General features: G+C 34.3%; 1 long non-coding RNA gene across 7 annotated transcripts in view; it reads left to right on the top strand.

Moving 5' to 3' along the window:
• Positions 1–27,250, top strand: part of LOC149557895 (uncharacterized) — an 88,535-nt gene that overhangs the window by 45,473 nt on the left and 15,812 nt on the right. Inside the window, exon 4 of one of the 7 annotated variants that reach the window (XR_016364936.1) lies at positions 21,394–21,474. The exons of the other annotated variants lie outside the window; for them this stretch is intronic. This is a non-coding gene — a long non-coding RNA (uncharacterized LOC149557895). Of the gene's footprint in view, positions 1–21,393; positions 21,475–27,250 lie in introns of those variants that run through there. 7 annotated transcript variants of the gene reach the window in all.

The raw sequence follows: 27,250 nt of genomic DNA, 5'->3' as shown, positions 1-27,250 counted from the left end.
ACACACACATATATAGATATATATGTATACAGTATATACGTATACATACATACATATGTGGAATTTATACATTGATATATGTTAATACACACACACACACACACACACCTGATTTATATATATGTAGATATACATATATATATAGATATATCTATACTTAATTTATATATGTTAAATCTTTTTATTATTGTATCAATACATATATGTGTGTGTGTGTGTGTATCTTCACATGATTTATATTTGTTAAATCTTTTAATTGTTGTATATGTATATATATGTGTATATATATATATATCAATTATTTAGGGATAATATTTTATTAATTGTTAGATTTACTTATATACTTCTTTTGTTTGGTTTCAACTCAATAGATGTGCTAGTCCTTATCTTTGGATCTATGGGTTGATGTACACTAAGTACAGTTTCCAGATGGCAGTGACAGTCATACAGTTTGGGATTAGAGTGGTTATGATCTATAATGGTGGCTGCATACATAACAAGAACATTGTTTTCAAGCTTTGTAATTATGGTTGGATGTGTATGTCCCTTATCACATTTCTTGGTTGTTTGTGAATTGAAGTGTTTGTCCCCTATCATAATCATTTTGAGCAGATGTGCGTGTCTGTGTTTATGACCTTGTTTTTTGATAGATATGTTTGTCGTTATCCAAAATTGATGTAAGACCTTGGATAGATGTTTTAATCCTTATCCTTGGATCCATCAGTAGATGTGTTTGTCCCTATTCTTGGATGAAAGTACATTAAGTGTAGTGAGGCTAGCTCCACTATTGGATGTGTATGTCCCTAATCACATTTCTTGGTTGTCTGTGAATGGATGTGTTTGTCCCGTAGCATATTCATTTTGAGCAGACGTGTGTGTGTTTATGACCTTTTTTTTCAATATATTTGTTTGTGCTTATCCAAATTTGATGTAAGGCCTTGGATAGATGTGTTTGTCCCTATCCTTGGATGAAAGTACATTAAGTGCAGTGAGGCTCGCTCCACTATTGCTTGACATGAGTAGATGTGCATGTTTGTACTCTTATCTTTCAGTGTTTGGTGAGCTACTATGTGTGGTCATCAAATATTGTATGTATTCTTTCTTGATGCTCACACAAAAGAGGTGTGTTAGGAATTAGTGTTCACATAGGTGATGAGTATTAGGATGCATATACTAATTATTGTTGGGTTTGTTAGAGTTTGTTAAATATGTTATAATAGTGGTACATATGTGTTTATATTGAGTAGTTTAGAAAAGCCAGTTGATTTTGGAATATTGTTTATATGTACTGAATGAGAATAAGCACACATTATCTTGTGCAATATCATTATGCTTCTATATGACACTCTCCACAAGCTTGACTGATTTTTTGATTGGTTCACTGTTGCCAAGCCTATTGTAAATTTCAGTTTGTGTTGAGGGTAATGTTGAACTTGCATTAACAAATTGAAGTTACCCTTATACCACTTTTATAGGCTTTTTATTGATCCCATCAATAAACTGAAACTTGAACAAGTTTAGGGCCTCGGCTGGCACTTGTAGAACTTACATGAAATTGTTAAAACTGAGTGGATGAAGAAATCAGAATTCATATTTGCATTCAACCGAGTAGATAACAAATTACAAGGCAAAAGTCACTAAAAATAGTGGACTAAAGCACTATAAATATCTGAATCTAAATATCGAACTAAGATGACCATTATAGTAAATATAAAATTATTTTAATAGCCTCGAAGACTAAACATGTCTTATGGTTACAAATTCTTCAAAACATTCTGCTGTTGCCGAGACCCTCCTTGGATTTGCAGATTGTCAATAACCAAGTGTAGCCAGGAAAAAAAGTCGAAGAAGGCTATCCCCTTCTTTAGAGTGATGTGCAACAAGGGAGTAGAGCTTAGAATAGACTCATCCATTGACCCTCCCAGAATCTATAAAACTGCTAATTAGAAATCATCATAAAAATACCTAACATGATTTTGGATAACTGAATAGTGCTTAATGAAACTATGGTCTTCATCATTCTTTACTTCAACTTGCAAATCTATGAACTTCCACACAGACTTAGACTTATATTGTAACAGACCCAAATCTGAAGAAATCTCATTCTTGTGAGAGATGGATTAATGTTGAATCACTACTCATGAAACATGGGTCAATGAGTTTGACTCAAAATCACACAGTTAAATCTTGATAGCAATATCACAATTTGACTTGCTGTGGAAATTATCTCCTACTTATCAAATCTCATTCTACTGCTTTGTAGGAAGCTTAAAGTTTTTTTCAGGCAATTCAAGTTAATCTCATTTATCAACATGAATATTGTCATCAAAAGTAACATCATTTAGAGCATGAAAGATAGATCCTAGACTTACAAGTTCTTCAACTTCATTTTCTTTGAATTTCTCTATAGTATCTTGTGCTCTTGTCATTCCATTCTACTTCGCACAATTGTCTTGTAAAGCTACTCTCCCCATCTCTAACAATGCCTTAACACGACTTTACTAACAACAAGGTCTTACCTCACTCTTAGACACAAGGAAGCAAGAATACATGATTGAATCATAGATAAGAGACACACAAGTGTTTGAAGTTGAATAACTTTATAAATCTTGGAATATTATGGTAACTTATGGCTTTGATACCAACTTAGGAAACAACTGTGAGATTGAATGCGCACCAAAAATTCATCGCATAAATCATGTGTTTTTTTAGTAAGAATGAGATACATATAATAGGACTATGGACCATCACACAGGGGTTTGATTTTTGATTCTCGTTAAATAGAGAAGAGCATACTCTCTACCTCATTATAGACACACATAACTTCTAAACTCACTTGGACAAAGCAATGCCAATTGAGACCACAAGGACTCTTGTTTTCTCCCTTTGCCTTGGCATCCCATATCTTCCTCCTTATATAGGAGAGTTGGGGCTAAACTTATCACCATGCATTGAAAAAAGCATTTGAAATCTGTCTATATGGAACTTACACCTGACCTTCTTTTAGAAGCCTTATCTAAAGAACATCTTGCATAGTAACTGCACTAAAGGAAAAACGATGTGAATATGCAAGATGTGAAAAGACAAAGACACATACTTTGCACAATCTCCTTTTGGTATGAGAAGGCTAACCCATGGTTACAATAAGGCGGTAACCTTGCCCCTTTGAACCATGGTTGGGTCCGTGCCCATCATTTCCTTACGAAGTGATGGATAATTTGGATGAGTGACAACCCCCACTCATTAGGTTAAACCAACCTAAGGTGTTTCGGTGTATGTGATTTTGAGTCAATCTTCATCATAGGATCTCTTTGGTGAAGGGCCATGTAATAGTCTTTCTACTCGTTTCGCAAGAGATTCTTCTTTCCAGACAATTCTACCATAGAGGTGAATGCAAGCGTATTGTTTTCCTACTCCTGCATCCCATGTTAATGACTTTGTTGGTAGGTAGTGAAAATCTATACTAGCTTTCTGGGGTCTAGAGCACCCATTGATTTAAGTTGCAGAGCTCGATGGTGTTTGGTTGTTATTTCTCTAGACTATATAAATCAAACATGCACCAACTAATTGGATTATAAATATATGAATGAAATGTTACCTTTTGTAATTATCCATAATTATAAGTAATGGGTTGTGTTCAATGGTCATGAATGAAAACAACTCTAAAGTAATTCTCTAGTGGATTAGTTCTCAACCATTTTTCTTGTCAACGAATGTAAGTATAGCCTAAACGCTGTGTAGGTCATTCAAAAGAAATTGCACTCGTGGTTTTATGATGAAGATAACTTTTAATTTCATTATTTGCGGGTTGGTATGGTTGTCTTTGGATTATTGCATTAGTTAGGAGTTATCTCGAGAGCTTCAAGATCCTCTTACTAAGAAACATTACTCGTAAAATCATACTCCTTTCTTTCCATTATCATTCTCACATTGATGTGTGTTAGTAAATTCTTCTACTAAAACTTGCATGCTTTCTTCATATAAATCTTCTGCCCATGTTGTCCATGGACATCTCTCTACAACATCTCTAAATAACCAATTTAGATTGTGAAGGATGTCTTCTTGAGACTTTTCTCTTTCTATAGGAAGATCAGGTTGATAGACAACTTCCCGCATTCCTTCTCCGGGCTCAATATGATTGAGAATATAAACATGATGAAAATTTTGTGCCTTTGATGATCCAACTGTTCTCCAATTACAACTTCTCTTAAAATATCTGTTTTTGTTGAATATAATGTTCAATGTTAGTAAATTCTTCTTCTAAAACTTGCATGAGTTCTTCATATAAATCTTTTGCCCATGTTGTCCATGGACATCTATCTGCAACATCTCTAAATAACCAATTTAGATTGTGAAGGATGTCTTCTTGAGACTATTCTCTTTTTTTGTTCCTTCTCCAAGCTCAATATGATTGAGAATATAAACATGATGAAAATTTTGTGCCTTTGCTGATCCAACTGTTCTCCAACTATTCTCCAATTACAAATTCTCTTAAAATATCTGTGTTTGTTGAATATGGTCCTAAAATTCCCATATAACCCGATTGATATGTTGGAGAATGTCTTCATGTGATGATTCTATATCACTATAGAGATGCGTCTAGAGGATTGAAATCCCTTCTTCATGTTCAACTATTTGGTTCAGGCTTTGAACAATATGTTCATGTTCATAGCCTTCTCTACTCAAAAAATCTGCTAGAACGTTCCTAGTGCCCTCGAGATATTTCGTCTAGAAATCACAAGTATCAATAAATTGTGCCCACCTTAAAAGTATTGCTCGTACAACTTTGTTTTTTAGATTCTTTTTTGAAGAATCTAGGCAAATTATTTAAGTTGCTTCTAAGGAGAGAATTTCGATCATCAAAAAATAATTGAAACTTCTTGAAATCACTTCTAAAAGTTATTTGTGAGTAGAGTGGTAGTTTAATTCTGCACCTTTGAATGAACAAGATTCATTCCTAACAATCTCTCCCTTGGTCTTTTCTCCTTGTTTGACCTCTTCAAGAAGTACCGCTCCCCATCCCGTATCGTTGGTATCGGTTTGAATGATCTTTTAACCATTTCTAGGGATTTTTAGTTGAGGCAAATGTTGACATTGTTGCTTAATTTGTTCAATAGCTAAATTGTGCTTTTCACTCCATGGAGCTACCTTTTTCCTAGGAGTTTGTTGAGTTCTTTTGGGCTTTTGCAATATTTTTGAAATAACCAACAATGTAATTTACCAAACCGAGAAATCTCTGAAGTGACTTTGTCTTTGACCTTGACCTTTTGAATTGCTTGTAGATGTTTCTGAGGATAGATTTTCCCATCAGGCATAATTCTTGTTCTGATGAAAATCAGACTTTCTATACATTAGTTAAGTTTTTTTGATAGATTTGAACAAATTCCATTAGTTTGATAGATAGACAACAATTTCTTCAAATGTTTTATGTGAGATTTATGATCTTGGCTGAAAACGAGAATATCATCATTGTATGACTGAATGAATTTTGCATACGAAGAGAAGACTCAATCCATAATACCTTGAAAATAGAGGGTCCTGTTTTTATGCCAAATGATAACACATTCCATTCGGAAAGTCCTTGCGGGACTGAGAATGCTATCTTATAGCAATCTTCTTTGATCTTTACCTACCCAAATCCTTTTGTCTCAAACTTACAAAATACATTGCATCTTTGAATCCTTTGCCAAATATAATCTTTACTGGGTAATGAATGTTGATTGCTTTCAAGACATGCATTCAAAGGTTTATAATTGACAATTGATCTCTTTTTTGCAAGTTCATTGTCATACTCATCTTTCTTCGGTGCATACATAACATGGCAAGAAAATGGACTAGTGCTTGGTCGAATTAAACCTTTTGCTAAGAGATCTACAATTTTTGATCTATTTAATGGAATCATTTCTTTACCACTTTGATCATTTTTTTAAGCATTTTGATCATTTTTCAATTTTAAAGAGCTCTTTGTTCAAGTTTTTGGTTAAGACTGTATCTGCAAACTCTTTTTGAACTTGTTCAAAACTAGGGTTGGTGTCTTTTGCCTATTGGGTAAACTAGACTGTTTGTTCTAGTTTCACATCTTTATCTTTCTTTTCAAATGAGAGTTTAGGTGCTCCTTCATTGATATGAGTAACTTTAAAAAAATAAAAAAAATTATGTGTTCTTGAAGCGCCAACAGTATAGGGATTCCAATCTTGAAGGATTGCGCTTCCAATGATACAATCATTAATACCCTGCATGAAAAAAAATTCTGTTTGATGAATTTTATTTTCAAATTGTAGAGGAATTTATGCTTTATACCCAATTGTATCTTCTTTCTCGGTGATTGAGTAGATGGTGGTCTTTGTGTTTATTTAGCAATCATTAGGAAAACAGTTAGCATTGGCTAGATTGCAATTGACCCCTAAATCTAATAACATTCTTAACAGTATGCAAAAATGTCAAACGATTTTGTAACCATTGAAGTCTTAAAGATTTTCTGAAAAATCTTTCGAGTTGTTTAGTTTATGAATTTCTCTAATCATGCCATTCTTAACAGTATGCAAAAATGTCAAACGATTCTGTAACCATTGAAGTCTTAAAGTTTTTCCAAAAAATCTTTCGAGTTGTTGAGTTAGGAACATAACCATTTGTATGCTTCTTTTTGCATGTGTCTTCCTTTTCATCTTCATTGCTTTCATTATCCTAATATTCTGCTTGTAGACTGACATGTTGGCTGATTATTTCATCCTTTTCTTGTTCAATCTTAATTAACTTGTTTTGATCCTTTGGTGTTGCAAATGAGTAACAAATTTTCTGACTTTTTCCTTTAGTTGATGAATTCTTTCTCAAGGATTGTTAATTTATCATCCAGGCTAGAGATTGCAATAGTGTTGGGCTCAAAAGAGGAATAATAAGAATTTCTTCCAAATCCAAGTTTAAGAAAAAGTCTAAAAGGACATAGCTGTGCAATAAAAGGCGCATTAAGAATAAGGATTTTAAACCTCAATATTATATATAAAGGACCACATTATGCAAACAGATGTGATCAACGGGATAAAGCTAAGAATTCTAAAAGAGTTCGCACGTTTCAACAGGCAGGATTAGACTACCTACCTTTTAACTAAAATTAATAGCCCATCTGATTATGAAGACTTTTGTCTTAAAAGAAAGTGATTCTAATCAATTATCAGAACAAGAACCTCTTTCTCACCATTATGGCCATCAATTTCCATCCATTTCAAAATCTAAAATTTTTCATTTTGCATCAAATGAGTCTGATGCATTTGAAATTTACTTCATGTTTTACATGTTTTCATCACCTGGGAGAGGTCAACGAAATAAATCCAGTCTTATGAGAGGACGTGGAAGAAATTCTTATCATTCCTCTTTTGAGTCCAACACTACTGCAATCTCTAGCCTAGATGATAAATTAGCAATTCTTGACAAAAGAATTCAGCAACTTGAAGAAAAAAAGAGAATTTGCTACTCTTTTTCAACACCAAAGGATCACACATGAGATAATTAAGTTTGAAGAAGAAAAGAATGAAATAATGAATGTAATGAAGATGAAAAATAAGACATCCAAAAAATAACCTACACATGGGTATGTTCTAACTCAATAGCTCAAAAGGCTTTTCAGAATTCTTCAAGACTAATGGTTACAAAATTGTTTGGCATTTCTGTATACTGTTAAGAATGATGTGATTAGAGAAATTCATAGTGTTCAGCAAGAAATCAAAGAACATGATGCTTCAACTAGTTCTCTTACTTCTTTAGACAAATACTTGACGAAACTTGAACAGTTAAAATATGAAGAAGCCTCTTTCACACCAATAACGTAAATCATTCAAGAAAAAGAAGAACAAGCTTCAAATCAGAAAGAAGATTCTAAAATAAAAAAAGGATGAAATAATCAGCCAACATTCCAGCCTACAGGCATAATATTGGGATATTGAAAGTAATGAAGATGAAAAAGAAGACATTCAGAAAACAAGCTATACATGGTTATGTTCCTAACTCAATGGCTCAAAACATTTTTCAGAAATCTTTAAAACTTCAATGGTTACATAATCATTTGGTATTTCTTTATACTGTTAAGAATGATGTGATAAGAGAAATTCATAATGTTCAGCTATAAATTAAAGAACATGATGCTTCATCTAGTTCTCTTACTTCTTTAGACAAATACTTGACTAAAATTGAACAGTTTTAAAGTGTGAAGAAGCCTCTTTCACACCAGTAACATAAATCATTTAAGAAAAAATAAGAACAAGCTCCAAATCAGAAAGAAGATTCTAAAGAAGAATCTAATGTATATGCCTATTTGAAAGGATACTATTAAAATACCTAGTTTAAAAGCTTATAATCTTTGTGCAATACTAGATTCGGGGGCTGATCACAACCTAAAGATTGTTAGATAAACACTAAGACCACCATCAGCTCAATCACATTGGAAGGAAATCAAATTAGGTATAAAACATCAATTCCTCCACAATTTAAAAATAAAATTAATGAAACAATTTTTTTTTGAATTTCCTGTAGAGTATTATGATTGCATCAATGGAAGTGCGACTCTTGAAGAATGGAGTCCTTATACTGTCGGCACTTTAGGAACACATTCTTTTAAGTTTGGTAAAGTTACTCAAATCAAGGAGCAAGAGCATATTCTCCTAAGCTTTCATTTGAAAAGAAAGAGAAAGTCGTGAAACTGAGACAAAGAGTCTGATTTACCCAACAGGTAGAAGACACCAAACTTAGTCTTGAACAAGTTAAAACATGGAGTCCCTATACTGTTGGCACTTCAGAAACACATATTTCTTTTAAGTTTGTTAAAGTTACTCAAATCAAGGAGCAAGGAGTAACTTTACCAAACTTGAAAGAAAGTTGTGAAATTGGGACAAAGAGTCTAGTTTACCCAATAGGTAGAAGATACCAGATTTAGTCTTGAACATTCTTAACCAAAGACTTGAACAAATACCAAAGGTCATTTGAGTGTTTTTTAAAATTGAAAAAATATCAAAATGGTAAAGAAATGATTCTGTTAAAGTTTTAAGGATCGTTTCTGCAAATGTAATAAAACTGCCATGGTATTGGTGTGTTCCAAATGCAGATTTGAATCTCATATAAATATGAGAAGAGAGATGTCTCTATATGGTTTAATCATCGTTTAGTTAATAATAATATATTAACAAAAATAATAATATGTAAAATTATATATATATATATATAAAATTTAACATGAACAAGTATAAATAGGAATGATGATTTACCAATAACAATAATGTATCTTAGATTGAATCAATCCGACTGAAGCTACAACCTTAACCGATTCAACCAAGCACTAGTCCATTTTCTTGCCATGTTGTATGTACCGAAGAAAGATGGGCATGGTAATGAACTTGCAGAAAAGAGATTGGTTGTGTCTTGAAAACAAACAACATCAGTTATCCAATAAAGATTATATTTGACAAAGGATTCAAGGATGCAATGTATTTGGTAAATTTGATCTGACAAAAGGGTTTTGGCAAGGAAAAATCAAAGAAGAAGATTGCTATAAGACAACATTCTCAGTCCCACAAAGACATTTTGAATGAAACGTGTTACCATTTGGCATTAAAACAACACTATATTTTAAGCTATTATGGATCGAGTCTTATCTTCATATGCAAAATTTATTCAACTGTACATTGATGATATTCTCTTTCTCAGCGAAGATCATAAATCTCACATAGAACATTTGAAGAAGTTTTTGTCTATCTGATTTTCATTAGAACAAGAATTGAGTCTAATGAGCAAATCTATCCTCAGGAGCATTTTCTAGAAGCAATTCAAAAGGTTGAGGCAAAAGACAAAATATTACTTAAAGATTTCTTGGTTTGGTAAATTACATTGCTGGTTAGTTTAAAAATGTTGCAGAAGCCAAAAAAGAACTCAACAGACTCCCTTGAAAAAATGCACCTCCATGGAGTGAAAAGCACAATCTAGCTATTGAACAAATTAAACAACAATGTCAACATTTGTCTTAGCTAAAGATCCTTAGAAATAATAAAAAGATAATTCAAACTGATGCCAATGATATGATATAGGGACCAATACTTCTTGAAGAAGTCAAACAAGGAGAAAAGACCGAGGGAGAAATTGATTGGTATGAATCTGGTTCATTTAAAAGTGCAGATTTAAACTACCACTCTATTCACAAAGAACTTTTAGCTATGGTTAATGCTTTCAAGAAGTTTCAATTATTTGTTGGTGATCAAAAGTTTCTCCTTTAAAGCGATTTAAAGAGTTTGCCTTGATTCTTCAAAAAAGATTCTAAAACATATTTGTACAAGGAGGACTTCTAAGATGGGCACAATTTCTCGATATTTTTGTTTTTGAGACAATCATCTCGAGGGAACTAAGAATATTTTAGCTAATTCTCTTAGTAGAAAAGGCTACAAATGTGAACCAAATAGCTGAACATGAAGATGAGATTTTAGTCCTCCAAGCGCATCTCGACAGTAATAGAGAATTATCGCAGGAAGACATTCTACAACATATCAATTGGGTTATATGGGAACTTCCAGGACCAATTAAACATTATATTCAACAAAGATAGTTAATTATGAGAGAAACTATAGTTGGAGAACATTTGGACCAATAAAGGCAACAAGATCTTCATCATGTTTATGGTCTCAATCATTTTGAGCTTGGAGAAGGAACACGAGAAGTTGTCTATCAACTTGATCTTCCAACAGAAAGAGAATAGTCTCAAAAATACATCCTTCATAATCTAAATTGGTTATTTAGAGATACTGCAAATAGATGTTTATGGACACCATGGTTATAATATTTACATGAAGAACACAAACAAGTTATGTGGAAGAATTTACTAACACAGAAAAACATAATCAACACCATGTGAGAATAATAATGAAAAAAAAGTGAAGAGTATGATTTATCAGTAATGTTCCATGGCAAGAGGATCTTAAAGCTCTCACACATCTTGTATACCAAGAACATTTTTTTTTATAAGGCTCATAAGGCTCTTTGATTGGAAGCATCCATTGCTCACGATAGAGAAGGATGAAGATTTTGGTTACGTGGCATCATTTACACATCTGATGTCGGGCACAATATGTCCAAGCAATAGAACTTTAATAGAACTTTGATACACACGAAGATGAACATAAAATGACTCTAGTGATCATTGTCGCAGAATTAGACCATGCAACCTGTCATATCCAATACAATGAATGACAATACATCTGATCCTCAAAATAACATTTCTCACAACACATAATTATGCACGCTAAATAAATCATAGCACCTGCTGAATACCAAGAGACCACGAAAAAATAAAGGTCTTTGCTCTTCGACTGATAGAATGAGTACAACAAAGATCACCATTGAAACACAAAGAGACCAAGAAAACAGACTACCCTTGACATAACAGCAATACGATATAGTTACAAATAAACATTGATCAATAATAAATAACACCCAAATTAAGAGACACCGTGACATAGCAAGATACATAGGTACAAGATTAACATGTTGGCAAAAGTTTTGAGCCATAAACAAGCTTTGAAGTTACTGAAATAAATCAAAATACAACCAAGACATGAAGCACTTCATTTACCATAACGATATGACACCATAGAAAAATCAGTAAATATAAGCAGCATCATATACACACAATTTGATCAAGAAAACCTTCTTATAAGTTGTTAGTTAATGTGGCTTTGATACCGTGTTAAGTTTTGAACCTAGAAATCAATGATGATAAACAACAATAAGAAAGAGCCAAAACTAAAACAATAAACACCATAAATATCCTGCGAAAGCTCTTCTAGAATGAAGGGAAAAACCCAGCCACAAAACAAAAATATAGTTTTATTGATAATATGAATTCAACTATACAATCCTTTCACTTGAAACGAAATATATAACCAATAAAGAGACCCTTCACATAACAATCAAAAGTCTCTTCAGTTTCCTATAACTCCTATAATTAATTAAAATTCTTCGAATATTCATGCCTCAACACATGTGAATGACACATGTCATTTACAATTAATATTACAACAAATGTCATTTTCAGCTGAAGGTGATCATAACAGTAATAACGTCTAGATTTTGAGAGATAAAGATCTCTAGTGCAACTACAATCTTTAACAATTGGGTGGGTATTTAATATTTATTGTAAGGTAGTTGCATTTACCTTTTATCGAACATTGGTTGTGTTTGTAATATCTTGGGTGGTAAGTGTTAGATTAACCATCAATGTTCCTCTTCGGGATTTGAGACATGGCTTAATCGCCTCTTGTGTTCTATAAGTCTAGTGGTTGTATTGGGCATTGACCGGTCGATCTTTTGGTGCAACAACGACTTAGTTTGTACAAGTGGTATCAGAATTTGGTCATAAGTTCGAAACTCCTATGCCAACGCTGAGGGGGGGGATTGTTGGATTAACCACCAATGTTTTCCTTTGAGATTTGTGACATGACTTAATTGCCTCCTATGTTATATAAGTCTAGTGGTTGTATTGGGCATTGACAGGTCGATTTGTTGGTGCAAAGACAACTCTAGTTTGTAACAGGTAAGTGCCATATAAACAAGGCATATGAGCATTTGTAATGAAAGCTCTTGTGGAAGAAGATCTTCAAGTGTAATGTCTTTAGATGAAACCTCTTATGGTAGAAGCTCTTCTTTGTGTAAGCTTCTTTTTGAAGAAGTCATAGCTATGATATCATCTTGTTGATATTGAAAGGATTTTCAAGTATTAATATATGCTTTGTAAAGAATTTTGACTTCTCTTTATCTCCATATTGTTATGTTTTTGGTTATGAGTAGTAAGGGTGGTGTGGCCCTTCATCAATCAGAGCAAGAGTTCCTGACTGTGTAGATAGATCATTGACTATAAGGCAGTTTGCACCAAAACCTTGGGTTGGGTGAAGTTTGTCTTATGAAGATATAATTATAGAGAAGAGAAAGAAGAAGATGAATTTTGTGATTGGATGGATTATAAGGATTCCTAGACTTGACAAAATTAGAGCAAGAAATCAAAGAGCGAGAAATCAAGAAGCATTGTGAGTTGCATTCTTTGATTTGCATAAGCAAGTGAATGAATTAGAAGCAGAGTTGCAAAAGAGAAGAGCGCTTCATCAAAAAAGAGATGCTAATAATTGTTTGGATGTAGAAAAAAAAAGATGTAGTAGAGTGGTAATAGATGTGGTACATGTGGTACTAAAGTAGAAAATCACGAAGATGAAATTATTTGTGAACCCAAAGTTGAAGAAGATGAAAAAGAAGAGGAAGAGCATGAAGATGACAAGATTTGTGAACCCAAAGTAGAAGAAGATGATTTGAAGATTGCAAAAGTAGAGGTAGAGTACAATACCTTGGTTGGAGATCAAACAAGCGAAGCGGTTACATGCCTTGTTGACGACATTAAAGAAGCAAACAAAGATGAAGATGTGAAAGAGGTAAATTTCTATGAATTATGGGATGCTAGATTTGAGATGGATTTGAAAGATAGTGATAATGGTTTATATGAGGGCCTTGCAAGTGATATGTGGTATGCAAAAGAAGATTTGTATGGTATTACAAAGTTTATTATAGGTGCATTAGATCCTACAAGATTGGAGGAGAATGAGAGTTACACATGGATGAAGTTAATTGCAAAGGAGTATTGTTAGCGACAGATACTTGTTCCAGCTAGGTGTTGGAAAAGAAGGAAGAAGGAAATATATCAGCAACAGATACTTGTTCCAGCTAGGTGTTGGAAGAGAAGAAAAAAAGAAATATATCAACAACAACTACATTTTGTGAATCCGTACTCACAAAAGCCTCAAGAATTTGATAAAACCACAAGGAAATGACACTCTGTAAATAGGGATAAACAAGAGTTTTCTGCTAGTGGCCCATATGATAGGGATTTATAATTTCTTAGATATAGCTCCACTATCAACAAGATTTGATGAGTATGGTTCGATAAAAAATAAGGCCACAATTGACATCATGAGAACATGGAATGATAATGCTATAAACATTGTAGAAGGAATAACTTAGGAGCAAGCCATTCAAAAAACTCTTAATGCTATGATAGGAATTGCTAGATTAGCATTGGATTCTTTAGACCTTGCTTGTAAAGAAGATTTGATTCGATTTGGCACAATCACTGTTTGTGAAGCCTTATACCAAATTTTTGTGGGTCAACATGAGAATGAGAATCTCACAACCTACAAAAGATTCAAGGAGAATAGAATTTGTGATATGAGGTACTTCGATGCATATTATAGTGAACAACATATAGAGTTCTATCTCTCAAGGCAAATAGATAATAACATTTGGATGTATGATACTTTTCTGGATGGTTTTCCCATACAATTTTAGTCATACTATAGGGAAAAGATACTTAATAGTATCTTGAACACTCCAGAAATAACATTGAATGATATCACATTTCCTCAGCTAGTACAATTTATCAGAGAAATTAATGAGGAATTGCGTAGTGAAAAGAAGAATAGAAAACAAAAGAAATATGTTCTTCCTTGAAGCATGGAGTTTTGTCAATGCTTGCAAAAGAATTATGGCTGTCGCAAAGAAGGAGAACGACATTCTTCAAGCTATAGATATAAAGCAAAACATTTTTACAATGGATATAAATATCCAAGGAAATCCAAGTACAAGAAAAAGTCTAAAAGGACATGTCTATGTAGTAAAAGGCGCATTAAGAATAAGGATTTTAAAGCTCAATGTCATATTTATAAAGGACCGCATTATGCAAATAGACATGATCAAAGGGATAAATCTAAGGATTCTAAAAGAGTTTTCACATTGTGACAGACAGGATTAGACTATCTGCCTTTTATTGAAATCGATAGCCCTTCTGATTTTGAAGACAATTGGCTACAAGAAAGTGATTATGATCAATCATTAGAACAAGAACCTCTTGTTTGCCAAAATGGCCATCAGTTTCCATCTAGTCCAGAATCTAAAATTTTCCATTTTGCATTAGATGACTCCAATGATCTGAAATTTCCTTCATGTGTTGCATGTTTTCATCCATCGGGAGAGGTCAAGGAAATAAATTCAGTCCTATTAGAGGACGTGGGAGAAATTCTTATCATTCCTCTTTTAAGCCCAACACTATTGCAATCTCTATCCCGGATGATAAATTAACAATCCTTGAGAAAAGAATGAGGTCCTTCACAAATAAAGCACTTAATTCTTTTTGGCACCTTTTTATTTCTCTTTTTTAATAAGTTGGCGGTGCGTGTTTTGAAAACTTACCCTTTTTGTATGGGATTCTGGGTCCATACTTATCTTGTTTTCTTCTTTTGAAAGTATACTCTCCATCATGTCATGTTTGGGGCATTTATTACAATGACATTTTTGTCCTTCTCTATGATCCCCTTTCTTGAATTGCTTAAGTTTGATGAAATCCACCAATTGATTAATTTGTGGATTATTGAAAAATTTCCTTAGATTACAAGTATAATTGTACTCATCCTTATTGGCTTGTTGTAATGTCCCCGCTATTTAGGGTTAGATTGGGACAATAATACCTGCAAAATAGATGTTAAAATTCAAGAGTAATAATAATTTTAAACATACTATTCTACACTTCTATATTAACACCAACCTTAAAGACGTCTCTAGATTTGGTTTTGTTGATGCGAGTTTTTGTATCACTACATAACATATTAATAATTGGATATCCGATACGGAGTATCAGACATACAATTCCTCTCTTGAAAAGTTATTGCTCGTGGGATATGAGAATAACTCCAATGTTCCTTACACTTGTGGATACTCGCTCAATTTTATCGATGTGATTTGCTAGTAATCACGAACAAGGCCTTACGCTATTCATTTGAGGATGACTTGGGCTTTTGGTGAGATGGTGATGATTTTGTATGAGTGCGAGGTAATGTTGATGGTGACGATGATGGTGGAGGATGTAGCGCCAGAGAATGTGGATTGCGCTAGGAGGCAATAATGGTTCTAAAGACTTCTACCTTCCTAACTTTCTTAGAGTGAAATTCGACTACCCAACTACTCGCTATTCTACTCCTACTCCTTCAACTACTCACTATTCTACTCCTCCTATGAATGGAATGGTTAGCAAATGGACGGGGATCGAATCTAATGAAAGCTAACCAGTGGCCCCACCTTCACAGATGCAATGATTCAAAGGCAAAATAAACTAGTTTGCCACACAAGGCTTCCCAACAAGCCGCTAGGATGCTAGTGGTCTAGTATTGATCTCTATCAAACATATACTAACATCACCATACAATTAACCATCTACTTCTACTCTAACAACATGAAATGAAATCCTACTTTAATTTGAGAGATGAGAAGAACCATGCAATACACCAAAATGATCATGTATATCCACCATGCAAGTCACAACAATGAATAGAGAACAATTTTGATAGTATCTTGGCAACAATCCTCCAACATAACTCCCTCACAAATGTTACTCTAACTATTTGGAAGTAGAAACCATGCAATAAAACCAAAGGCTCTTAATCACCATGCAAGTCACAACAATGAGAAAGAAAGCAATTAAGGCATTATCTTATGCATTAATTTTCTCTGACCCTTACAAATGAGAGCAAATGACCTTTTATAGATGCCAAAATTACAACCAATGGTAGAGATCAAAAGCAAAACCAACGATCTAGATTGAATCCTAGAAACCTTGATTAGGGTTGCAACCCCACCGACGAATGTGAAAATGCCACCTCGTCAATGGACCAATGAAAAAGGTGTAAAAGTGACAACCAATGAGAAGGCACCAAAATGGCAGCCAGTCAGAAATAGACACTTGTCCTATTCTAGAAGAAAGAGAAATTGCCACTTGGGCTTACATTAAATGATCTTCTAGTATGACTATTCCTGCCCTTTTTTTTTTTTTTTTTAGTTAAGGCAATGAACCTAGCTAGCCTTTCGTTGACTTCCTCTATAGGAGGACAAGGTGTGTGCTTTATCTTGAGCTCCGCCGATTTCATCACGCTATTTGCTCCTTGTAGTGTTTTCTCATGATCCTTCTCATACTCTTTTGCGAATCCAACCAAAAACATTGAGGGAGGAAAGGGTGTTCAAATGTCTCTTCTTGATAGTAACCTTTCCTAGCTCATCCAATCTCGATCCAAGCTTTGCTTCATTGATGTCCTTTTCTCTAATATCTTCAAAATCAAGTGTTGCTCCGATGTTGCTCATCATGGTTGTAATGGAAGTATTGGCGCCTGGGCTGTGATGTGCAACCGCTTTCTGTATATCTTCTTTGCTAAAGGGGATTGTCCTTCCTTTAGTGTGTCCTTTACCTGTATCATGTCTACTGTACCGATATTGATGTCCATTCTTCGCTTCATTTTCGAGAAGAAAGGTGTTTTCGGCATCATATCCTTTTTATCTTCCTTAGTGTTTGTCCCCTTAGGATCCTTGCTTGTACCAACATCCTCCATCTTGTCGCCCTATTACGGGATGGTAAAGTGGTGGACAATTAGACCAGTAGAACCAAGGGAGGCAATCCTTAGACTAGAACGAAAGAAGGAAGTCAGCTTAAGGATCCCTTTCAACTCTAAATGATTAAAAGTCACCTCGAGCAATAGTCGGATCTGTTATTCGCTTCATTTTTGAGAAAAAAGAAGTTTTGAGCATCATATCTTTTTTGTCTTTCTTAGTGTTTGTTCCCTTAGGATTCTTGCTTGCACTACAATCCTCCATCTCATCGCCCTATTAAGGGATGGTAAAGTGGTGGACAATGAATGCAAGAAGAACCAAGGGAGACAATATCTAGACAAGAACGAAAGAAGGAAATCAGCATAAGGACCCCTTTCAACTCTAAATGATTTGAAATTACTTTTACCAATAGTCGGATTTTCTTTTTGGAATTTAGAATCAGACTTTGAGAATTTCAAACCCCTTGCAAATTTTGAGGCCCTAGCTTTAGGAGAAAATCATAGCGCCTCTTGAAAATCAGAATTTTATCTTCCACAAATTTCGGCTCCCACAAAATTCGGCTCCCTCAAATTTAGGCTCCCACAAAATTCGCCTTCCACAAAAGTCGGCTCCGTCAAATTTCGCCAAGCAAGAAGAGTGCAGATATGCTCTTGCAAAAAAATCATCCAAGGAAAATACCAATCTGCCCTTGCAAAAATTGTCCAAGGAAGAAGAAATCTGCCCTTGCAAAAATCGTCCAAGGAAGAAGAAATCTGCCCTTACCCAAAGACGAGTGAGGAATGAGGAAATGAGAGGAAAGAGTTTCCTTTTATACCCTACTTGCTCATCCTCCCTAGCTGGCCAACTGGGACCTTGGGAGCAAAAATAAATTAATTAGAACACAAGACATGGCCCCCAATTAAATGCTTAGCCCAAAATTAACTTTGCCAAGATGAAATTTACTTTTAAAAATTGCCAATTAGACCAAAATTGCAAAAAGAAAGTAAATAATGCCTTGGAGATGCTAAATGTTTCCATATAATGACGATTTAGTAATTAATATGTCATTAAAATCGGATTTTGGCTAGCCAAAAGCCATTTTTTCAATATTAAATTACCAATTTTATTAAAGACTTAAAAATTTTCAAGGCAAATTCAATCCATTTAATGCCAATTTTTGCAATTCAATTCAAATCGATTTTACTAAGCCATTTTAATTTTTTTTTTTTTAACAAAAATAAAATCATTTCTAGAGTCTAAAATCGATTTTTCAATTTGATTTCATCTTCACAAAGATTTTTTTTCTTCTCACCAAAGAAATCCAAGATTTTCCAAAAACACCTTTCTGCTCGAAAATGAAGTGAAGAACCGACATCAATATCGGTATAGTAGACATGATATGGGTAAAGGACAAACTAAAGGAAGGAGAATCACCTTTGGCAAAGAAGATATACAGAAGGCAGTTGCACATCACAGCCTAGGCGTCGATACTTCCATTACAACCATGATGAGCAACATCGGAGCAGCACTTGATTTTGAAGATATCAGAGAAGAGGACATCAATGAAGCAAAGCTTGGATCGAGATTGGATGAGCTATCAAGAAGAGACATTTGAACACCCTTTCCTCCCTCAATGCTTTTGGTTGGATTCACAAAAGAGTATGAGAAGGATCGTGAGAAGACACTACAAGCAGCAAACAATGTGATGAAATCAGCAGAGCTCAAGATAAAGCACACACCTTGTCCTCCTATGGAGGAAGTCAATGAAAGGCTAGCTAGGTTCATTGCCTTAGCTAAAAGAACAAAAGAAAAGGGAAGAGTCATACTAGAAGATCATTTAATGTAAGCCCAAGTGGCAATTTATCTTTCTTCTAGAATAGGACAAGTGTCTATTTCTGATTGGCCGCCATTTTGGTGCCTTCTCATTGGTTGCCACTTTTACACTTTTTTCATTGGTCCATTGACGAGGTGGCGTTTTCACATTGGCCGGTGGGGTTGCAACCCTAATTAGGGTTTCTAGGATTCAATTTGAATCGTCGATTTTGCTTTTGATCTCTACCGTCGGTTGTAATTTTGGCCTCTATAAAAGGCCATTTGCTCTCATTTGTAAGGGTCAGAGAAAATTGTTGCATAAGATAATGCCAAAATCGCTTTCTCTCTCATTGTTGTGACTTGCATGGTGATTAAGAGCCTTTGGTATTATTGCATGGTTTCTACTTCCAAATAGTTAGAGTAACATTTGTGAGGGAGTTATGTTGGAGGATTGTTGACAAGATACTATCAAAATTGTTCTCTATTCATTGTTGTGACTTGCATGGTGGATATATATGATCATTTTGGTGTATTGCATGGTTTCTACTTCCAAATAGTTAGAGTAACATTTGTGAGGGAGTTATGTTGGAGGATTATTGCCAAGATACTATCAAAATTGTTCTCTATTCATTGTTGTGACTTGCATGGTGGATATACATGATCATTTTGGTGTATTGCATGGTTCTCATCTCTCAAATTAAAGTAGGATTTCATTTCATGTTGTTAGAGTAGAAGTAGATGGCTAATTGTATGGTGATGTTAATATATGTTTGATAGGGATCAATACTAGACCACTAGCATCCTAGCGGTTTGTTGGGAAGCCTAGTGTGGAAAACTAATTTATTTTTCCTTTGAATCATTGCATCTGTGAAGGTGGGGCCACTGATTAGCTTTCATTAGATTCGATCCCCGTCCATTTGCTAACCTTTCCATTCATAGGAGTAGGAGTAGAATAGTGAGTAGTTGAAGGAGTAGGAGTAGAATAGCGAGTAGTTGGGTAGTCGAATTTCACTCTAAGAAAGTTAGGAAGGTAGAAGTCTTTAGAACCATTATTGCCTCCTCCTAGCGCAATCCACATTATCTAGCGCTACATCCTCCACCATCACCGTCACCATCAACATTACCTCGCACTCATACAAAATCATCACCATCTGACCAAAAGCCCAAGTCATCCTCGAATAAATAGCGTAAGGCCTTGTTCGTGATTACCAGCAAATCACATCAATAAAATTGAGCGAGTATCCACAAGTGTAAGGAACATTGGAGTTATTCTCATATCCCACGAGCAATAACTTTTCAAGAGAAGAATTGTATGTTTGATACCGCGTATCAAATATTCAATTACTAATATGTTATGTAGTGATACAAAACTCGCATCAACAGGTTTCCTAACCCTCAGTTACTCCACTGTCTTCTCTAGAGTGCGCCCCTTAAGGTTTACATACACATATGTTCACATCATCAGAATATTCTGGTAACATGCTAAAATTTCATACTAATTAAATAACTTGGAAATATCTAAAAATAACATCCTTTTCCAATGTAACATGAAAGATAGTTTTAACTACTTATACATTTATATCATTTTCTTTTCATAAATATAAAGAAGGAAACGATTAACTGAACTAACTTCTTTAATCCAAGTAAACAGAAACTAACCATATCATCTAACAACAATAGTTAACTGGAAATGTAGAACATAAATATAAAGTACCCAATTTATAGATGATTGCCAAAGACTTTGACCTTGAGTTGTACAAGCTTTGGCTATTGGAGGAGAGGAGAAGCATTTCCATTGGGCTTAACCGATCTACGAACCCTAAAGTATCCTCACACAATTTCTACCGAAAAAGGCCCTCCCTACCCTAGGAATCAAGCTTGGGGCACCACTGTCCAACCACTGAGCATCTTGGTGTAGAGTGTCGGCTAGTGAATTGACGAGGCTATGGACATCTTCCATCAACCTATCTTCTAACTATTAGAACTCTGACCTCTAGTGATCGCAACAACAAGCATGCCGCTAACTTACCTTGGCCAAGGATTTGTGGGGGCACTGTGTACACAACAAGACTACATTAAGGACTATCATGAGCTGACACAGTTTCTTTTATTAATTTTACTTTTTTGTTTGAGTTACTGATGATTCCTTCTTTTATCATGCAGGAGTATCCTTTGTTCACACCTTTCATCTCAACCATAGTGGTCTTCCTCGATGTGTCATCGGGTGAATGTATGAGCAATGGTAATCATGTTAAACAACTTGCTTATCTGGCCTTGGCTTATTAAAGAAAAATGTGAAATCATATCTTATTATGTATGACCTATTCTTTTGCCATGTTGGCATTGGCAAAAAAAAGATTTGGAAATTTTTAAGCTTATACAACGGCCAGTATATTCGCCATTCTGGGGTTGGTAACACTTACAATGCCTTTAATCAATTCAGTATTCAGCCATTCCAGCTTGCTAAAAACACATGGTATAGAAGTATGCTAGGATACATAATTCTCATCGTAGGAAGCATATAGCAAGACGCTCCTGTATAAGTCTCCCTATACTGGCTTATATTTCAGTAACACTTTCAAAATATAATATAGTAGTTTGACACAATCATGCCATTCACAAGATCATTGTTTCATTTACAATCAGTAAAGAATAGCATAGAAAAATCATTAATGCTTCGGTCATGCTTTACGATCTATTTGCAAATTATATATTGATACTTGTGCAGAATAACATGACCTAGTTGATGGTAATATTTGCACACTATGAGTAGCTCCAGCTGATCCACAGATTGCCTTCTCCAAGAGGCTTCAGATTGCAATGATTGATTATGCATTGATATAAGAACTCTAAATGCAGTGCCGTAAATGGTGAATCAAATGCAAAATATGTACTGAGAGTATAACAAAGATCGGAAATGAGGTAACAATCGTATCTCGTTATGCCAAGAAGAAGAGTTATATACAATCAAGAGCCATCACAAGAAATGTAGCCTTCTTGGCTTAGTTACGAACAAGATACAAAGGTGGCATGAGTTGCAAGATTCTTTGGCCATCGACTCATTGGAAATAATAATAATATTGATAATATGGCCATTCAAAATATAAAAATAATAAAAGGCTAATGAGAGCAATATAGAAATGTGGCCGCTCAAAGAGAAAAAAAAAACTATTGCCAAGAATTATTACTTAGTACACTAGTATCATTTGCCACCTATTTATGCTTGCGTATGTATGTACACACATGTATGTATACGTGGTATTTTAACTACGTATTTAACATATATGTTATATATAATGTGGACACATACATTCGTCTAATCCATGCATGCATACATACATACATACATGTACATATATATACACACACACACACACACACATATACATATATATAGGTAAATGATAATGACGCTAATGTACTAAGGCATGACAACATCACATGAAGTTCTGGGATCATCACAAAACAAAAGGTATTACAATTTAATTAAATGCTTAGTGTTTTCTTATTAGTGCACAATTATTGACCGGGTAGCTCATTGTTGTCCTTAACATACTCTTGCTTGGCTAGTTGTTTTATCCCTTAGCCTTGGTGGTTAGGTATCATACCTCTCGACTCCTAGATGAAGTGGTGTCCCTCGCCTACCTTCTTTCTCGGTTATGCTTTCCCCCTTCTACATGCTCTTGCAAGAAGAAATCCTCCACATTAATATCATATTCTTCAAATATTCAAAATTCTTTTCACAAGCTATTCATCATAATCATAACAACTAACTACCAGTTTGCTTCTCATGAAAGAATAACCAATTTCCCAATATTTCAATGTAGTAATATAACATCATCTTAATTGATAACTAACATGTCATCATCACATGAAATTCTAACGACTAACCATCTATCTATTTCACATGATCATACCCAATGTTAACTATTAACTGATTTCACATGAAAAGCACAACAACTATATGAGCTGTTTAAAAATTGAGCAGAAAATTGGATGTAATAATTTTGGCCATCAATCTTAGGCATGTGGGTCAAATGGAGATTATTTCAATCTGACATACCAGCATTATAGAGATGGTGATAATCCTAGGCATGTTGGTTAGATGGATTTTATTAATCTCACATACCTTCATTATAGAGATTCCTTAGTCTCAAGCATGTTGGTTAGATGGAGATTACACTTATCTCAATACCAACATTATAGAGATGATGAAAATCTTAGACACGTCAGTCAGATGGAGATCGTTGATCTTGCATAGCAACATTATAGAGTTTCCTTAATTCTCAGGCACATCGGTCAGATCGAGATCTCACTAATCTCTCGTACCGATATTATAAGAGATCATATGGATTGTGTCAGACAAATGTAGATGTCCAACCTCTCATACTCACACTAATAGATCAAATATTGCCTCATTATATTAATCTCATTACAAAATATTATTTCTCTATCTAAGAACATCATTTATATCACATCTCTATTCTAAGATATTCATAATGTTTTATATATACATATTCATGTATTACCCTATATAAAGTTGTTATTACAACATATGTGTTGATTATAATATAAAACATAGAAATTGAATATTACAAAATAATTATTAATGATGACATATACCTTATACTTGCCTTTGTTGGTTTAGTGCACGATGCCTTTTGCTCCTTAAGAAAATTGTCTTTTTCTTGTGCTCGATCTGCAACTAAATCGCATAGAATTACCATATAATTGGGCTGTCCCTTTAGGTGTGCTGGGTACCATGCATACTCTCTTTTTGAGGGTACCGCTATGTTATTTCGGGTTGATGTTTGGGTGGTGAACATTGCCTTCACATGTATCGCAGTGTAACAAAGTCATGTCTAACGTGTTCAGCTAGTTGGTTGGATAATATTGTTTGGCTCTTGTTAACTTATTTCAAATGCCTGATGTCCTTCTGCATTCGATGTCAATGGTGGGTTCCCACTTTTGGAATTCTTTGTGATCAATATCCCTCCTTTTAAAAAGTTTATTTAATATATATGTGGTCTTGCCCCATCGCAACCCTTACAAGGTTCGTCGTAATGTTCCATGCCAATTTACATTGGTTAATTAAAGTAATTAATTTACTAATATAGTTTATTTATGTTATCATCACATATTAGTTTGTTGATATTAATTAGTTATTCGACATAGTTCCTTCCTATTTTATAAGTGATTATTGATTATAGTGTCAAACTTGAGTTACAATAATTTATATTAATTCACTAGTTAATCACAATGTAGTTTTATTGATAAAATTGATTAAATCCATAGCTATATGTATTACATTTTTAATCTTAATTAAGGTTCATTACAGTCCTTCCTTCCCAAATTTGCTTGTCCTCAAGCAAATAATAAATACCCTCATACATTAGAGTAACGATCATTTGGTTCCTATTCTTAGATGACACATTCCTAAGTGACCTCTGTCTCACTAGGATTTTCGTCATCATAGGTCTCCTCTATTTCATTCATTTGTCCTCTTTTACATTGATGGCCATGCTTCCATGGCTTCTTGCACTGAAAACATATTTTTGCTCGATTAACTCCCTTTTTTGACATCGATGCTCTTTGCTCCAAGGTTCTTTTCACATGTAATATGGTCTTTCCTGACAAAGTCTTCTTGATCCTTCATTCTGATAATATGTTTTGGATGTGTTGTTCTTGGATTTTTCCGGTGATATATTAGATAATCTTTTTTGCCTTCCTAATGGCTTCCTCCAAGTTTTGGGGTTTAAGGGGTTTTAGATGACATTTAATGGAATCTTTGAGTCCTATAAGTAGATGAGTGAGTTAGCTCTAAGATAGATTTGGAACCATTATTGATAGGTCTTGAAACTGATTAGAAAATTCTTCCATTGTCCCTGATTGTTTGAGGTGAGTTAGCTCTTGGAAGTATTGTTCAGGGTCTCTTTGATCAAATCTACTAATCAACCTTTGAGTGAATTTGCTATAGGTGGTATTTTTTTATGTCCTAGGGGATTTTTTCCATAATGCCACCATTTGTGGGCTGATTGTCTTAAATGAAATATAACAAACTTAATAGCACCTTCTTCGGCCGTAGGAATGAATGATAGATGTGTCTAATTTTTTGGATCCATGATTGAGCAGTTTCCTCTCTTGACCCATCAAAACATAGTAGTTTTACTTTATTTACTTTCTCATGAGGGTCTTCATCTACATGATTTTTCTTTTTATTTTCTATGATTTTTGTTTTGTAGCATTCTTCAAAGAAAATAAATTGTTGAATGTTTGGATCCAAGTTCGCATACATTTGTGCAATTTCTTCCACACTGTTTGTGGTTATTTCTTCTTCTACATCAGGTTCTCCCCTTGGAATGAACGAAGGAAAGGTATCTTGTGGAACTAAACTTCAGGTAGTATTTTATTGTAGTTTTCAATTCTTTCATTAATTTGTTCCATAAAGCTTCTTAGTTCTTGGGCTAGTTGTTTGGCCATTGTTCCTTAGATGTGTAAACTAACCAAAATTCCATAGGATGGCAGGATTATGCTCTGATACCACTGTAATATCTCCGCTGTTTAGGGTGAGATTGGGACAATAATACCTACAAAATAGAGGTCAAAATTTAAGAATAATAATAATTCCAAACATACTATTCTACCCTTCTATATTAATGATACCCTTAAAGACATCTCTAGATCGGGTTTCCTAACCCTTAGTTACTCCACCATCTTCTCTAGAGTGCGCTCCTTAAGGTTCACACATGCATATGTTGACATTAGAATTTTTTGGCAATGTTAATCTTAGGCATGTTGATTAGATGCTTACATACCGACATTATAGAGATGGTGATAATCTTAGGCATGTCGGTCAGATGGAGATTATGAATCTCACATAACTTCATTATAGAGATTCCTTAGTCTTAAGCATGTTGGTGAGATGGAGCTTACATTTATCTCACATACCAACATTATAGAGATGATGGCAATCTTAGGCACATCAATCAGATGGAGATCATTGATCTTGCATACCAATGTTATAGAGATTCCTTAATTCTTAGGCATATTGGTCAAATGGAGATCTCACTAATCTCTCATACCGATATTATAGAGATCATATGGATCATGTCGGACAAATGGAGATGTCCAACCTCTCATATAGACATTAATCGATCAAATCTTCCCTCATTATATTAATTTCCTTACAAAATATCAATTGTCTAAGAAACATCATTTATATCACATCTCTATTTGAAGATATTCATAATGTTCTATGTATACATATTTATGTATTCCCTTATATAAAGTTGTTAGTACAACATATGTTTCGATTATAATATAAAACATAGAAATTCAATATTACAAAATAATTATTAATGATGCTAAACTTTATTGGTTTAGTGCCCGATGCCTCTTGTTCCCTAAGATTATTGCTTTTTTCTTGTGTTTGATCTGCAACTAAGTTGCATAGAATCAACATATAATTGGATTGTCCCTTTAGGTGTGTTGGTACCATGTATACTATCTTTTCGAGGGTCCCGCTATGTTATTTTGGGTGGTGAACGTTGCCTTCACATGTATCGTAGTGTAATGAAGTCATGTTTGACATGTTCAACTAGTGGGTTGGATAACTTTGTTTGGCTCTTGTGAACTTATTTATAAATGCTCGATGTCCTTTCGTGTTCGATGTCAGTGGTGAGCCCCCGCTTTTGGAATTATTCGTGATCAATATTGCTCCTTTGTTAAAGTTTATTTAATATATATGTGGTCTTGCTCCATCAGACCCTTACAAGGTTCACCGTAATGTTCTGTGCCAATTTATATTGGTGAATTAAAGTGAATAATTTTAAATTTATTAATATAGTTTACTTATATTATCATCACATATTATGTAATAACCCTTGATGGTCCCAAATCAAAACTAAGCTAGGTTTGACATTTTGTCAAACACTTGGCGAACAACCTCTAGTGATTGAATTTGTTGCTTTGCATTTTAAACCCATAGAATAAATTTTAGAATATTGGAATTGATTTAGAA

This window comes from Cupressus sempervirens, chromosome 5, assembly GCF_028749045.1.
Source record: "Cupressus sempervirens isolate cs-2001-9-10 chromosome 5, ASM2874904v1, whole genome shotgun sequence".
NCBI classification, from domain to species: Eukaryota; Viridiplantae; Streptophyta; class Pinopsida; order Cupressales; family Cupressaceae; genus Cupressus; species Cupressus sempervirens.
This window is presented reverse-complemented; position numbering and strand designations above follow the sequence as displayed.